The sequence below is a fragment of the Hemicordylus capensis genome, chromosome 9, assembly GCF_027244095.1.
Source record: "Hemicordylus capensis ecotype Gifberg chromosome 9, rHemCap1.1.pri, whole genome shotgun sequence".
Taxonomy (NCBI): Eukaryota; Metazoa; Chordata; class Lepidosauria; order Squamata; family Cordylidae; genus Hemicordylus; species Hemicordylus capensis.
Genome location: NC_069665.1, coordinates 27,688,773 through 27,703,188, shown reverse-complemented (window position 1 = coordinate 27,703,188; position 14,416 = coordinate 27,688,773). Strand labels below are relative to the sequence as shown.

General features: G+C 45.8%; 1 protein-coding gene across 2 annotated transcripts in view; it reads right to left on the bottom strand.

The window, feature by feature from the left end:
* The window catches only part of CDH13 (cadherin 13), a 625,583-nt gene that overhangs the window by 69,505 nt on the left and 541,662 nt on the right, over positions 1 to 14,416 (bottom strand). The gene's annotated exons all lie outside the window — the stretch shown is intronic.

The window sequence follows — 14,416 nt, the reverse complement described above, 5'->3', positions numbered from 1 at the left end:
TTCTATTAAATGCATTGGATAATATTATTGTCCAGGTTGCTTTATATATGAGGTGAGCATTATGGTCCCAAGAATCCTTCTCCAGATTGGAGGGGGAAATGAGTTCCCACACATACAGAAAATGATTCCTAACTTCCATTTAGTCCCAGTTCTAGAAACCATTTCTGAATCAGAATGCAAGGAGGGGCCAGACTGAGTGATAAAGTATTTGCTTCTGGTGCAGAAGATCCAAGGTTTGAATACCTGGCTTCTTTAGTTAAAGGACCATCAACAGTAAAGGAGCCAGTAGTCAAGAAATATGCTGCAGACTAGCACTTCGTAGGGTTGCAATGAAGGCCTTGGAAAGGAGATTTAGATGCCATGACGACAAGAAGAGGGCCAGCAGCAAGGTGGATGGACTCAATTATGACAGCAATGAATGCACCACTGAGAGCCTTTAAAGGCCAAGTCGAAGACAGATCATCCTGGAGAGAATCTATCTATGTGGTTGCTAAGAGTTGACACCGACTTGATAGCACTTAATCAATCAATCAATCAATCAAAGGAACTAGCAGAAGGTGATGGGAAAGACTCCTTCCTGTGACCCTGGAAAGGCTCTAGGGGTGACAACACTGGATGGGTCAACTTGGTATAAGGCAGCTTCATGCTATTGGGGACAGTCCACAGCACAGGTAGAAGAGCATTTCCTTTGCATGCACAAGGTCCTTGGTTCAAACACTAAAAAGGCCTCCTGTAACAAGGTTTGGGAAAGAGCTCTGAGACGTTAGAGAGCTGCTGCCAGTTGGAGCAGATAATACCGGGCTAGAAAGACCAATGGTCTGACTCAGTAGAAGGCAGCTTCATATATATGCTGGCAGGTATTCGGCCAAAAAGATTCAAATTGGGGAAGAACAGATGGCAAAATCCTTTTCATTTTTTGAACACACACACACACACACACACACACACACACACACACACACACACACACACACACCACTTCAGCTACCCCAGCTAAACTCTGCCAACTACCCAAGTGCTTTGCTGCACGCCTACTTAGGTGGTTAATGACTCAGCCTTCATTTGTAAGCCAGGGAATGTCCCACAGCCAGGGTATGAACTGGAAAGCGATATTTCTGATTAGGAGAGATGTGGGACATAGGCTTTCAAAAATAATAACAGCCCCATGGACTGATGTGACCCACCTGTCATGGCCCAGCCTGCCATCACTCCCTTGGAGTCAGATCTTGAGGGGTAGAGCTGTTGCCGGCTCCTGCCCTGCAGTCTACTGACATTGTTGAGTGTGGGAAGAGGGATCTGGGCCATGCTACTGAGCCAGAAGCTGAGGAAGTCCTGGGGCTGAATCCCCTCAAGGTCAGCGGCTCCTGTGGCAGCACCTGGGGACCCCCACCTGCCAGAGCCAGCCTCTCCTCCATCAGCACACCTGGACTGCTGTGGATGCTGGCATGCAGATACTAGGGGCATGGTGATTGTTCCTGGGGACCTTTCCAGGGTCCTGAAGCCCTGCCTCACTTCACTGCAAGGATTCAAGGACTGATCCTTGCTGCACTCGGCCAACCGCAGCCTTGTGGACAGGACCAGACACCACCTGACAGGGCACTACTCCACCAGAGTATGACGCTATCCTTTAAGTCATCTTATTTTAAATTGTACCCCTATTACTGATTTTTATGCTTGTATTGTGTCACCCACCTCTAGGTTTCTAAAATCTACTTTTACTCTTAATATGTAATAGGTGGCAGCCAGGTTGGTCTCTGGGTCATCTCGGAGAGACCATGTTACTCCTGTATTGAAACAGCTACACTGGCTGCCGATAAGTTTCCAGGCAAAATACATGGTGCTGGTTATAACCTTCAAAGCCCTAAATGGCTTGGGCCCTGGGCATTTCAGAGGACATCTTCTTCGTCATGAACCCCACTGCCCATTGAGATCATCAGGAGAGGTCTGTCTGCAGTTGCCAGCGGCTCGTTAGGCAAAGAGGCACCTGCTAACTTGGCAAACTGCTGCTAATTTGGCAAAGAGGCACCTTTTACCATGGTGATTCTCCTTATTTAGCAGGGGGAGAGTAACTGGCCCTATCCACCCCCAGCACAGTACCTCCAGTGACTGTTGATGGTGTCTATCTTATGTTTCTTTTTAGGATGTGAGCCCTTTGGGGACAGGGAGCCATCTTATTTATTTGTTATTTATCTGTGTAAACTGCCCTGAGCCATTTTGGAAGGGCGGTATAGAAATCAAATAAATAATAATAATAACAACAAGAACAACAACAAAATACAAAGATCTACAAACTGAAATTGAAAGGCTGTGGCAGAAAAAGACCAAAATAACCCCAGTGGTAATTGGTGCCCTAGGTGCAATTCCAAAACAACTTGAAGAGCACCTCAACACCAGAGGGGCCACAGAAATCACCATCAGCCAATTACAAAAAGCAGCTTTGCTGGGAACAGCCTATATTCTGCGACGATAATAACCAACAGTGTTGATGATAAAATTCAGCCATCCCAGGTCCTTGGGAAGGACTCGATGTCTGGATAAAACAAACCAGTCAATAACACCTGTCTGACTGTGTAAACAAGAAATAATAATACTTAGGGATGGGCCTTCTCTGCTGCTGCCCCGAAGCTTTGGAATGCACTCTCTGCTGAAATAAGAGCCTCCTCATCTCTGAGAACTTTAAAAAAGCATTTAAACATGCATCTATTCACCCAGGCTTTTAATTAAATATTGTTTTAATATTTGTAACATTGTTTTAAAATATTGTTGTGAAATTTTAAATTGTTCTAATGTTTTAACTTGTTCTATATCATTTATTTTGTTTTAACTAATGTTTTAATTCTTCCGTTGTCATGTATTTTAACTAATGTTTTAACTTTTTCTGTTCTTTGTTTGTTTGCTTTGTTGTAAACCGCCCAGAGATGTAAGTTTTGGGCAGTATAAAGATATGTTAAATAAATAAATAAATAAATAAATAAATAATCCCTTATACTTTATGCTGGTCTATGACTGTAATAAAGATCAATCGATTGATTGATTGATACTGTCCTTTAAAGGGTACAAGCTGCAAGGATTAGCTAGACAGGGATAAGTTTCACTAGCAATCAACTCTCTAATGATTATTAAGCCTGATGAGATTACATGTTAATTGATTTTTTCATCTTTAATATCGACACATCCCTGAAGTACTGCCATCAACCAAGAACAAAATAGATGAGCCCGGATGAGTATTTAAGTTGTCGCCCTCAGCATCCATCGAAAAGCCATCACTTTGAAACAGAACACCTTGGGCCAAATCCCCAGTTGGTATAAACTGGGTCAGTGAATTCATGCCAGCTGTGATATTCATTTTGGAAAGTCTAACCTCCAAAAAAAAAAAAAAAAGAGTTATTCATCTCATTGCAAGAACTGGCTTCAAGTAGAATCTTCAGCTCTGAAGGTGCATTCAGAAATGTAAGTTGTCATGGATTCTCATGTAAAAAATTGAATTTTCAGAATGTGGGTTGAGTAATCACATAATGAAATGCCTGCTTCTACATGCTCCATTTAAGGCCCACCTTTCTCCAGTAAATGGAGTCAGGACAGGCTGCGAGTCACATAAAGATGCTTTTTTTAAAAAAACACAACAACCCCAATAATAATACTTAGCATTTTTATAGTGGGTTCACACATAACATGGAACCTACATATGAAGTAGGTAACCAGCTTGTCCATGATTGTCTGAACCCACACCAAAGGCAGGAACCTCAGGTTCATCTGGGGCAGCAAACAGACAACTCTGAGGTCAATCCAGCTTCGAATCTTCTAGCAACACAACCCTGAGGTCAATCCAGCTTCAAACCTTGGTTACAGGATTCGAAGCTGGATTGACCTCAGGGTTCTGTTGCAAGAAATCCATGGGAGAACAGCTGGAGCAGAGGAGGAGGGCCAGACTCTGGGAAGTGGCACCTATAAGGCCTAGACACTCCAGGCATGGAGGTGGGGCCCAGATGAAGTGGTCTGAACTCCAGAGTACATGAAAGCTCAGTCTATCTGCAGACAGTGGCGGGTTCCAGGTTCCGAGTCCCTGGCAACATCTCCAGGTAGGGCTGGGAGAGACTCCTGCCTGAAACCTGGGAGAGCTGCTACCAGTCAGTGTAGACAACACTGAGCTAGATGGACCAAGGGTCTGATTTGGTAGAAGGCAGCTTCCTATGTTCTTAGGTACTGCTGCAGATCAAACATGTATATTCCTAACACTGTGAACCACTGTTCAACCTACTACCAATTTGAATGCTCGTATCTTCATTTTGGGAGTGCAGGGGCAACCTGTATGAGACTAGAGAACAGGCCCCTGATTCTTATCAAAAGGGTGTCCAATGCATTTCTGCTCCAGGTGCCAATACAACTTGAATTGGAGAGCCCGGAGAGCAGCAAACATAAACACAAGAGAAGCCACCGTCTGGGCTGATGAACGCCAAGCCCAATGGCTCATTAGGCCTTTGCATGCTGAGAGTGCCAGTTGAGAACCACCAAATTAAAACGACAAGTCACTTTGCATTAATCTGGGAATCATTTTTCAGCTGAAGGTGTTTTGTGCATCCTGTCACTGTGTTTGTTTTCCCTCATAGGGCTCACAAATGATGAAAAATGACAAGGGAGACATTAATAAATTCAGCTCCAGAAGAGGATAGCTAAAGCTCCAAGAAATGTCATCCCCTCCATCTTTTGCTTCCCTCACATTAATTTTGCCTGCAACCCTTTGTTTGAGTCTGGGCTTTAAGACACACAATCAGAGACTTGGAAGAAAAGTCAAGCAATGTCAGTTTTGCTACTACCAATTGACTTAGCTTATTGGCTGAAAAAAAATAAACCAATTTAATATTGAATTAATTCAATTCAATTAACATGGTTGAATATATCCCACTTCAAATGGCTACAGTATCACTCAAAAGCTGAGTGGCAGAAGACTACTCTCTGGGCCCAGTTGTACCACACTCAATGAGTTCTGGCACACACAAAACATGAGCTAATTCTCTCTCATTCTTTGGGTTTGCTCAGCCCAGGGACCCTCTAGGCTTGCTTTCTGGTTTAATGTGGAAAATTTCTAAATTTCATTTTGGAATTGGCACATGCTGTTTCCCACTGTTTTCATTATCGTCTTTTCTTTTCCGCACAAGTTACTGTTGGGGGAATAAAAATCACAGTGCAAAATGGAACGCTGATATTATTGCACTCAGGTTTATTCTCCTTCCTCTGTGACTTAGGAACATAGGAAGCTGCCATATACTGAGTCAGACCAGTAGTCTATGTAGCTCAGTATTGTCTTCACAGACTGGCAGAGGCTTCTCCAAGGTTGCAGGCAGGAATCTCTCTCAGCCCTATCTTGGAGAAGCCAGAGAGGGAAATCGAAACCTTCTGCTCTTCCCAGAGTGGCTCCTTCCCCTGAGGGGAATCTCTTCCAGTGCTCACACTTCTAGTCTCCCATCCATATGCAACCAGGGCAGACTCTGCTTAGCTAAGGGGACAAGTCATGCTTGCTACCATAAGACTAGCTCTTAAGCAACACCCATGTGCACAAGTGATTAAATTATAGCCCAAAGAAAGAATCATATGGCAATCATAAGACAGTGTCAAGACTCATTTTTGTGCCATGATGTAATTAATGTATTGGCGAACACTGGTCGCTTTTAGCGGGTGGGAAAACAAAGAGAAAACTGCAATCATCTCCCTAGGCTCAGTGGTCTAAACCAAACCAAGTTCAGAAGTCAAAAACAAAATATAGTAGATTGTGACTGTACTGGTGCCACTTTAGAAAATCAAGGAATTTAGGACCTCAAAATCCAGGGAACAATTTGGATCTGTAAAATTCCACAAGTATTCTTACACCACAGTGGCTTACTAGGATTCGGTGAACCATCATGTGCTGCATTCAGCAAAGTGTGCATCAGAATACACGAACCAAGTGCAAAATTATGCTTTTGCTCTACAGTTTTCAAGGTCACAGTGACTGACATCCTCACGGCATGTCAATGCAGAAGTGCCAAGTTCCAGAATACGGCTTTAGTGGTGCACAGAGAAGATGATGAAGAAGAAATCCCCCTTCATTCTGCAGCGGCTCATTCTACTGGAAAATATGTCCCCAAGAAAAGAATTACCTGCTCTTTTGGTTTTTTAGAGTTAAAAAAGCTGACCCAATTTTCAAAAGACCATTGCAAGTGGTTAAAATGGAGGGGTTGGGATATTGGTGGGTTTCCTGCCCAGGGAGAACTTTCTTTGCAAGTGGCAACAACTACTGTTATTTAGGCTAATTTTGCCTGTTTTACCCTCAAACGTCCCTCCTCCAACGGTGCACGGAAAAGCACTGTCATTTCTTTCCCCCGGCTTCATGGTTTTCTTATTCATTGGCAGTTTTATCTCCTGCTATTTATCTGGCTACATAATTCTTTCCCCTTTCCTTGCATTGTTGTATTTTATTATATTTTAAGAGTTGTGCTGCAAGATGCCTTGAAGCTACCCCGGGAAAGGTGGGATATGCATATCTCCTCTAAGTTAATACAGACATACACACAGACACACACCACCCCTTTTTTAGCATTGAAAAGAACCCAAGCTACTTTCGTATGGTAGGCACTGAGTGTCTGGATGATAAAAAGCAGCCCAACTGAGCAAGACTTTATCTTATTTTGCTGCCTGCCAGTCTTCCTGGGAAAAGTTCATGCTAGGGATTACTAATGACCTCAACATGAATTATCCATCTGACAGATTGCTTCGGCTCCAGCCCAGAGGTTACCTTTTGTGAAGAGATGTGTTTCTGCCCCATGGAAAGGGCGAGATGTCTCTGGTGTATCTATTCGGAAACTGTTGTAATTTGCTCTGTAGGTCTACCTAGCTTGCTCTGCAGGGTGTCCCTTCTATGTGGCACGGTGAGGCAGTCACTTCAGGCAGCAGATTTTTGGGATGCCGGCAAGATTCCTTCTGCCCCACTTTTTTTTTTTAAAGAAAGGGGAAGAGGATGCACACAAGAGGGCTGGCCTTTGGGGCCTTGCCTCAGATGCACAGAGGTCAGATGCACCTTTCAGATCAGATGCACAGAGGTGCCGGGGTTGCACAGAGGTCTGTGCAGGAGAGATACACAGAGATGCACCTGGTGCTCAGATGCACAGAGGTCTTGAGATGTCATCACCAGAGGTGCTCTTACCCCTGGACTTTTGGCCAAAGTCCAGGGCCTCCACACCCCCTCGGGGCCTCCTAATCTTTTTTAGTCATGTTAAAAATGTGTTAAAAATTGTGTGTGTGTGTGTGTGTGTGTGTGTGTGTGTGTGTGTGTGAGGCTGGGTGGGAGGCCTCCAAAACCCTTTAGGGCCAGGCTCCAAAATTACATAGGTGCACCTCTGGCCACCACTGCTCTAGATACACACCCAATGAGGCAATGGAGAGCTAGTCTTGTGGTAGCAAACATGACTTGTCCCCTTAGCTAAGCAGGGTCCACCCTGGTTGCATATGAAAGGGAGACTTGATGTGTGAGCACTGGAAGATATCCCCCTCAGGGGATGGAGCTGCTCTGGGAAGAGCACCTGCCTGCTTGCATGCAGAAGGTTCCAAGTTCCCTCCCTGGCAGCATCTCCAAGATAGGGCTGGGAGAGACTCCTGCCTGCAACCCTGGAGAAGCCGCTGCCAGTCTGTCCAGACAATACTGAGCTAGATGGATCAATGGTCTGACTCAGTATATGGCAGCTTCCTATGTTCCTAATAATATTTCAGAGTCTCAAGACTATAACAACAGGGGTGTAATTTCCCTAAGGTCAACATGAGAAGCCTGTCTCCAGACCCCTCCACTTTCTGAAGGTAGGTGAGTGGTGCCCAGAGTTCCCCATCGCGAACATATGAAGCTGCCTTTCAGTGAGTCAGATGACTGGTCCACCTAGGCAGCACTGCCTGCACTGACTGACAGCAGCTGTCAAATACGAAGGCCAAATACACAGAGGCCATGTGAGCACGCAGCCAGCCCCCAACATGGCCGCCGGGTGAAGGCCGAAAACCAGTCAAAGAGTGCCCAAACCGGATGAGGGGGTGATTTAGAGAGAGAGAGAGAGAGAATTTAAAGATTGCGAACCCCCGAACTGAACTGAACTGGGGGGTGGGGTGAGAGAGAGGGTGCTGGACCGAACCGGGCCAGCTGGTTCTGTGCACATCCCTAGCTTGCATAAGCACACGTAGACTTGGGATGTGCAGGAACCGACTTGATGGTCCTTTTATGGACCACTGAACCAGTCTGGATGTCCGAGGCTCCGAGCTGGTTCGGAGGCTGGGGCTTTCTTTAAGGTGCCGGGATGGTGCTCTTACCTCCCCCGCCACATTTCCCCTTCTGGTGCTCTCCCCAGAATCGCTGCCACGGGGCTGCAATGTACCTCCTTGCAGCCCCATTAGCCTCCTACTGGAAGTGGCCGGCATGCGTGTCGGCCAGTTCCGGTAGGACGCTGATGGGGCTGCAAGAAGGTATGCTGGTGCTGCAGCCCTGTGACAGTGATTCTGGGGAGAGCACCAGAGGGGGAAATGTGATGGGTGTGTGTGTGTGTGTGTGTGTGTGTGTGTGTGTGTGTGTGTGTGTGTGTAAGAGCACCCTCCCTGTGCCTTAAAGAAACCCCCCGCCTCTCGAACGCGTTTCATGCACATCCCGAATGGAGACCAGCCTCAACGAGAAAGCATCTTATTTGCTTTGTATCTCCTACCCCTTTGGCAGGTTTCCCCTGCTCAAATGTACTGCAGGAAGCAAGGCTACTCAAGAACACTTGATCCTTCTCTCCTCTCCTTGACACACGAAGGCTTTTGAGATCCTGAGTGCTTTTCATCAAACAAGGGGGAAACACAACCTGAAGGTGAAGGCAATTTTTTTGTTGCCGTTTTAAACAAAACATCTCATCTCCCAGCAATAAGTGCACAGGCCTCTTTGCCAACAATGCCTCGTGTAGGGAGAGGAACAAACACTCCCTCCTCCCGCTTTTAAATGCACACAGCTCTGCCTAGCACCAGGTTGTTACACGCAGAGTGTTTCTTTAATCTTTTGAGCTGCTGCAAAGTTGACATCCTCTGCTGAGCTCTTGACGCTTCCATGCTAATATAAATCAGGCCGTGGAGAAACATTCAGCTACCCATTAGAAGGGATTTAAGGTGAGTCACGGTATACAGTCAGCAACCTTCTCTTCTCCGCCACCTGCTTAGGTGGAAAAGCATCTCTCAGGATATCTAATAAATGACAATAATAAACTTTATTTCTTAGCCGCCCCAGAACAAATTATTCTCTGGGCAGCTCACAACACAGCATTAAAACGTCAAGTAAAATCACACAACGCATGAAATCACAACACACACACAGTCGCCCCCACAATCTACCCTGGCTAGAGCTGTTCTACCTCTTCAACCAGACCTCAAGGCTGCTCTGCAAAGAACCACAACATAGGACAGGCCCACAGAGCTGCCCAGACAAACATGCAACAACAACAACAACAACAAATATTTATGCAGCCGACAAGCACAAGTGAAATTACCTCTACCAGCCTAGGAACTTTGGAAGCTGTCATATACTGAGTAGGGATGTGCATAAATCAAGATTTTTTATTCAATTTGTGCCCAAAACAAATCACCCAATTTGTTTTGTATCCAAATCTAACCCCCATCACCCCAGATTCATTTTGTATTTGCTTCTATTCTATTTGGATTCAGACCAATTCAGACCACTTAACAAGGTCCTAGGGACACCAAAATTGGATGATGGGTAGGACCCCATGGGCGCCACCTATCCATGCAAAGTTAAGGCAGTGGAACACTTGGTTGACTTTTAATGAACTTTTTCAGTTTTTACTGATTTTGACCATTTCCACCATAGGGAACATGGGGATTCAAAGTTGCCATGTCCTAACTCTAACACAGATGTCCAGCTTTCTTTTTTCTTTTTAAAGAAAAGCTAAGCTCTAGGCCTTGTAGAAGCGGAGTTATGGAGCAAAATGTGCAGTCATCATTTTTCAAGAGTTTGGATTCTTAGGTGTATAATAACTTTTCCTCATAATGAATCCCTATGAGGATTCATTGCACACCTTCATTCCTTCTGTTCATTTTGACTGTCACTGGACAGTGCCAACTGTCAACTGCCATGTACCAACTACACCCCCACCCCCACCCCCACCTGCAAGGCAGTGGGGTACTCACTGTAGCCATAAGCAGATTTCCAAGATGTTATATAGACCCACTGGCAAGAGAATATCTCCTACTATAAGGCCAAATTTTACCAAACCCTTACATATTATAGGTAGTGTCTGAAACATGCAAAATATGCTGGCAACTGAATCAGAACCAGTGGAAATCATTTTTATTTCATTTCTGATGCATTTTGCACACTACATTTCAGACATGCATTTCAGACACTACTTATAATATGTGAGGGTTTTGTAAAAATATGGCCTTATAGTAGGAGATGTTCCCTTTTCAGTGGGCATATATAAGATTAACTTGAAAATTTGCTTGTAGCTACAGTCATTGAAAAAGTGGTAACATTCCTGATTCTGTAACCCTTGGAATGGAGCCACAGGTCTATGACTTCAGAGTAGGGAGATTAAAAGGCATATGGTTCCTGAGTCAGGTTTTGAACAAAAAGTATAATGTGAAGAAAGCTATCTTTGCAAAATGGATTTAATATTTTCCACACAGCTGGTAAAGAACAAGGACGTTTTTCTGACGATGCCACTTGTAGCTGACAAGGAAGTTGCTAGCTGATGAAAGGATAATTTCCTGTCTTTGCTTTTTATCTCTTCAATGTTCTATCCTCCAAAAATCAGTGCTTGCTTGACGTTAACCCCATGATGATGATGATGATGATGATGTTGCTCTTGTCATCTCCCATCTCAGCTACTTCTCTTGGACTTCCTGAATTACAATCGCACTCTGAATTTCAGAGTTTTCAGATTTTCCCCAAGGAGAAGCTGAAATGATCTCAGAAGGTCAGGGTTCTTCCCAAGGAGAAATGTTAGAGAATTTTCTCAGATGGTTTGTCTACTCCACTGTCATCATGGGGTTTGTCCTAACGGCATGGAGAGTTTCGGTGACAGCACTAGATACTTCCTGGGACGTTGGGGCTGCCCTCCGAGCAAGTTGGCTAAATCAAATGAGTGGGTTCTAGATGGTACAGCCCCAGCATGGAACAGCCACCACACAGAGGTTATTTCCAGCACACTCCATGCTGTGAGTATCAGTTGCAGATTGGTGCTAAGACCATCCATCTTGTCCAGTGAATCGAGCATTTCAAGATTTTGTTCATTTTGCTGCATAGGCCAGGATTCTTCTCCTGAAGCATTCATTATGATCATGACTTTAAGGGTGTTTCCATTCTTCCAATTATACATTAAGACTGGAGATAAACAATAGGGACTTTCCCCCGCATGTTTTCCCCCTGCATGTTTTCCAAACCCTGGGTCTCCAGATGTTGGACTACAACTCTCATCATCCCCAGCCCCAGCCACTCTGTGGGAAACAGGATGCTGGACTAGACAGGCCTTGGGCCTGATCCAGCAATGCTATTCTTATGTTATGATGTGCCTTGTAGCTGGTGATGTTGGGAGTTGAAGTCGAACTCAAACAGGTTTCACAGGGCTCCAACACCAGCCAAGCATTATTGCAGAGCAAAGGAACGGAACAAGTTCACCAACACAGTGATGAATGTTTTCTACCAGTTCCCAGAAAAACTATTGTCTGACTCCAATCTAGCTCACCACCTGCATTTCCATTTGCAATTTGATTCATCCTAGTAAAATGTACTGGCACTAAGTTCACGACAACTAAAAGGAAATTTTCCATCATGCAACACTTAGTTTATGGAACTCATTGCCACAGGATAAGCTGATAGTCACTAACTTATATGTGCTTTAAAAAAGATCTCTGATGATTGCTATGGTTCCCCCCGCCCCAAACACAGGGGACACATTTCAGCTGAGGGGAGAGAGAGTGAGTGTGTATGTATGTGTAAGTTTGTTTCCATGCATGGAGTTGCTTGCTTTTGTTGGACTTTGCAATTAACTTTGCTTCAGGTGAGAAAAATCTACTCTTTGCTTCTGCTGAAAAATTCAATTTATTAGGGACTGTTTTCTCATAAATTGGATATTTGATCAAACCCTTGAGAACATTCCTCCTGTGAACTGCTTGGTAGCAGGAAGGAGGAGGCTTTAAGGCAGGTCACCAGAGGACATTTTATCATTAGTTTCTTTTCCTTCCCTGGTTTCTTCCCTGGCAGAGATGGGCGGCTGTTAATATACCAGCCATATCGGAACATAAACACCTTCACTTCCCTAATCAAACAAAGTACAGTCATCCCTTGCGAACCACAAGAGGCAAATTTGTGGTTGGAGAGCAATTGAAATCAATAGGAAACGGGGTTAGGGGAACTGTGGTCATGAAAAGACAGGAAAAAAATACCAAAAAATGCCAAAAATTGCCCAGAATCCCTTAAAATCACCAAGAATAAGCAAAATGAGTAAGCAAATTGAACCTCTGGAAAATTCTGAACCCCCAAAAGTCACTCCAAGGCATTTTGAGCCCCCCAAAACCTAAAGTGACTTTAAATCATGAGGAGTGGGCAAGGTCAGCAAGCGGAATCAGCGAATTGAACCTCTGAACCCCGCCAAATTGCAGAATCCCACCCACATCACACAAAAAATCTCACCAAACCGCGGATATTTGGGTCGCTGTTGGTGAGACCAGTTACAATTTCCCAGTTGCGGATACTCAAAACTGTGATTGGGGAAACTGCGGTTGGTGAAGGATGGCTGTAACCCCCTTAAACCTCAAGAGACCTCCTTCTCTAGTTCAAGACGGAGGAAGGACAATAACTGCAATGGATCCTCATGCCCTTGCCATCTGGTTGTGAATCCCACAAGATTGCAGTGGGAATTTCCAAAGGTGGTCATCACAAGGCATAACAACATAAGAACAGCCCTGCTGGATCAGCCCCAAGGTCCATCTAGTCCTGTTTCTCACAGTGACCCACCAGATGCCTCTGGGAAGCCCGCAGGCAAGAGGTATGTGCATGCCTTCTATCCTGCTGTTGCTCCCCTTCAACTGGTATTGAGAGGCATCTTGCCTCTGAGACTTCAGGTGGCCGCAAAGCACGCCGTTCGCCGGAGGCCCGGTCTACCCACCAGGAAAGGGCCGGGTAGACCGGGCCTCCGATCGCTGGGTAGACCGGGCCTCCGATCGCTGGGAAGACCGGGCCTCCGATCGCCGGAGGCCAGGTCTACCCAGCGATCGGAGGCCCGGTCTACCCGGCCCTTTCCCGGCGGGTAGACTGGGCCTCCGGCAAACGGTGTGCTTTGCGGCGCGCACATGCGCGCGTGCGCAAAACACCATTATGCCGGAGGCCTTCCAAACGAGAGGAGCTCTGTGCCGGAGCTCCTCTCGTTTCCTATCGGGTGAGCGGTGAGCGGGTGAGCGGGTGAGCGGGCGGGCAGCTAGCTGGGAGGGAGAGGGAGGGCGGGAGGGCTGGCAGTACCGTTGGGGGTTCTTTCGCCGCCGCGGCGGTGGCAGCGGGGGGGCGGCTGGTTTCCAGTGCCCCTATACTGGAAAATACGGGCGCTGGTGGGGGCAAGGAGGCGGGAGGGCTAAGCAAGCCCTCCCCGCCCTAAAAACAAGGCCCCCCTTCGGTGCCGGTCCGGACTTCTCCGGACCGTGCACATCACTACCTACAAGCATGGAGGCACACAGCAGACTGTCAAGTTTAGTGGAAGGCTATAGTGGGAATGACCTTCCTCTTGCTTCCCAATTCCATTCTATGCCACCGTGCCATGCATGGGCAGGACACAACCGAGACTTTAAGTCGAGGCCGACACTGGTATGAGGCCATCTTCCTGCACCAAGGGCCTGATTTTTGTTTTTTGTTTTGTTTCTTTGTATTGCCTGTCCTAGTATTTGGAGGGTGCAGCTTGGTGAAGGCATCCTCAATGGGTTGTTTTCACCTAGAAGAAGTGGGGAACACAACTAAACATTCTCCTAGCCTGGCCTTTTGGGGTCTTCCATGCAAAATGGTGATGCTAGTGAGATGTTGGGAACTTTGCTGATTTGGGAGCGAGCCTCCCTTGCCAACCTCTGGAGCCCAAGGAACAAGAAACGTTGCTGCAATAGCACGTCCATTGCAAAATCTAATGCATCTCAGGTCTGAATAATTTGACCAAAAAGCAGGGGATGGGGAAGAATCTATTTGACATTAGAACTAAATCTCACTTCTGCCAAATGCTATTGACTAGCATTACTTTTATTGCCCAACGGTAGCAAATTTCAAAATATCAATGCCCAATTTCAAAATATGTTCACAAAGCACTTTCCTGCTGTTATTGCACAGATATATTGTTGCAATTCGGACAATACAATCTGCCTATGGAAATAAGCCAAGGTTACCTCC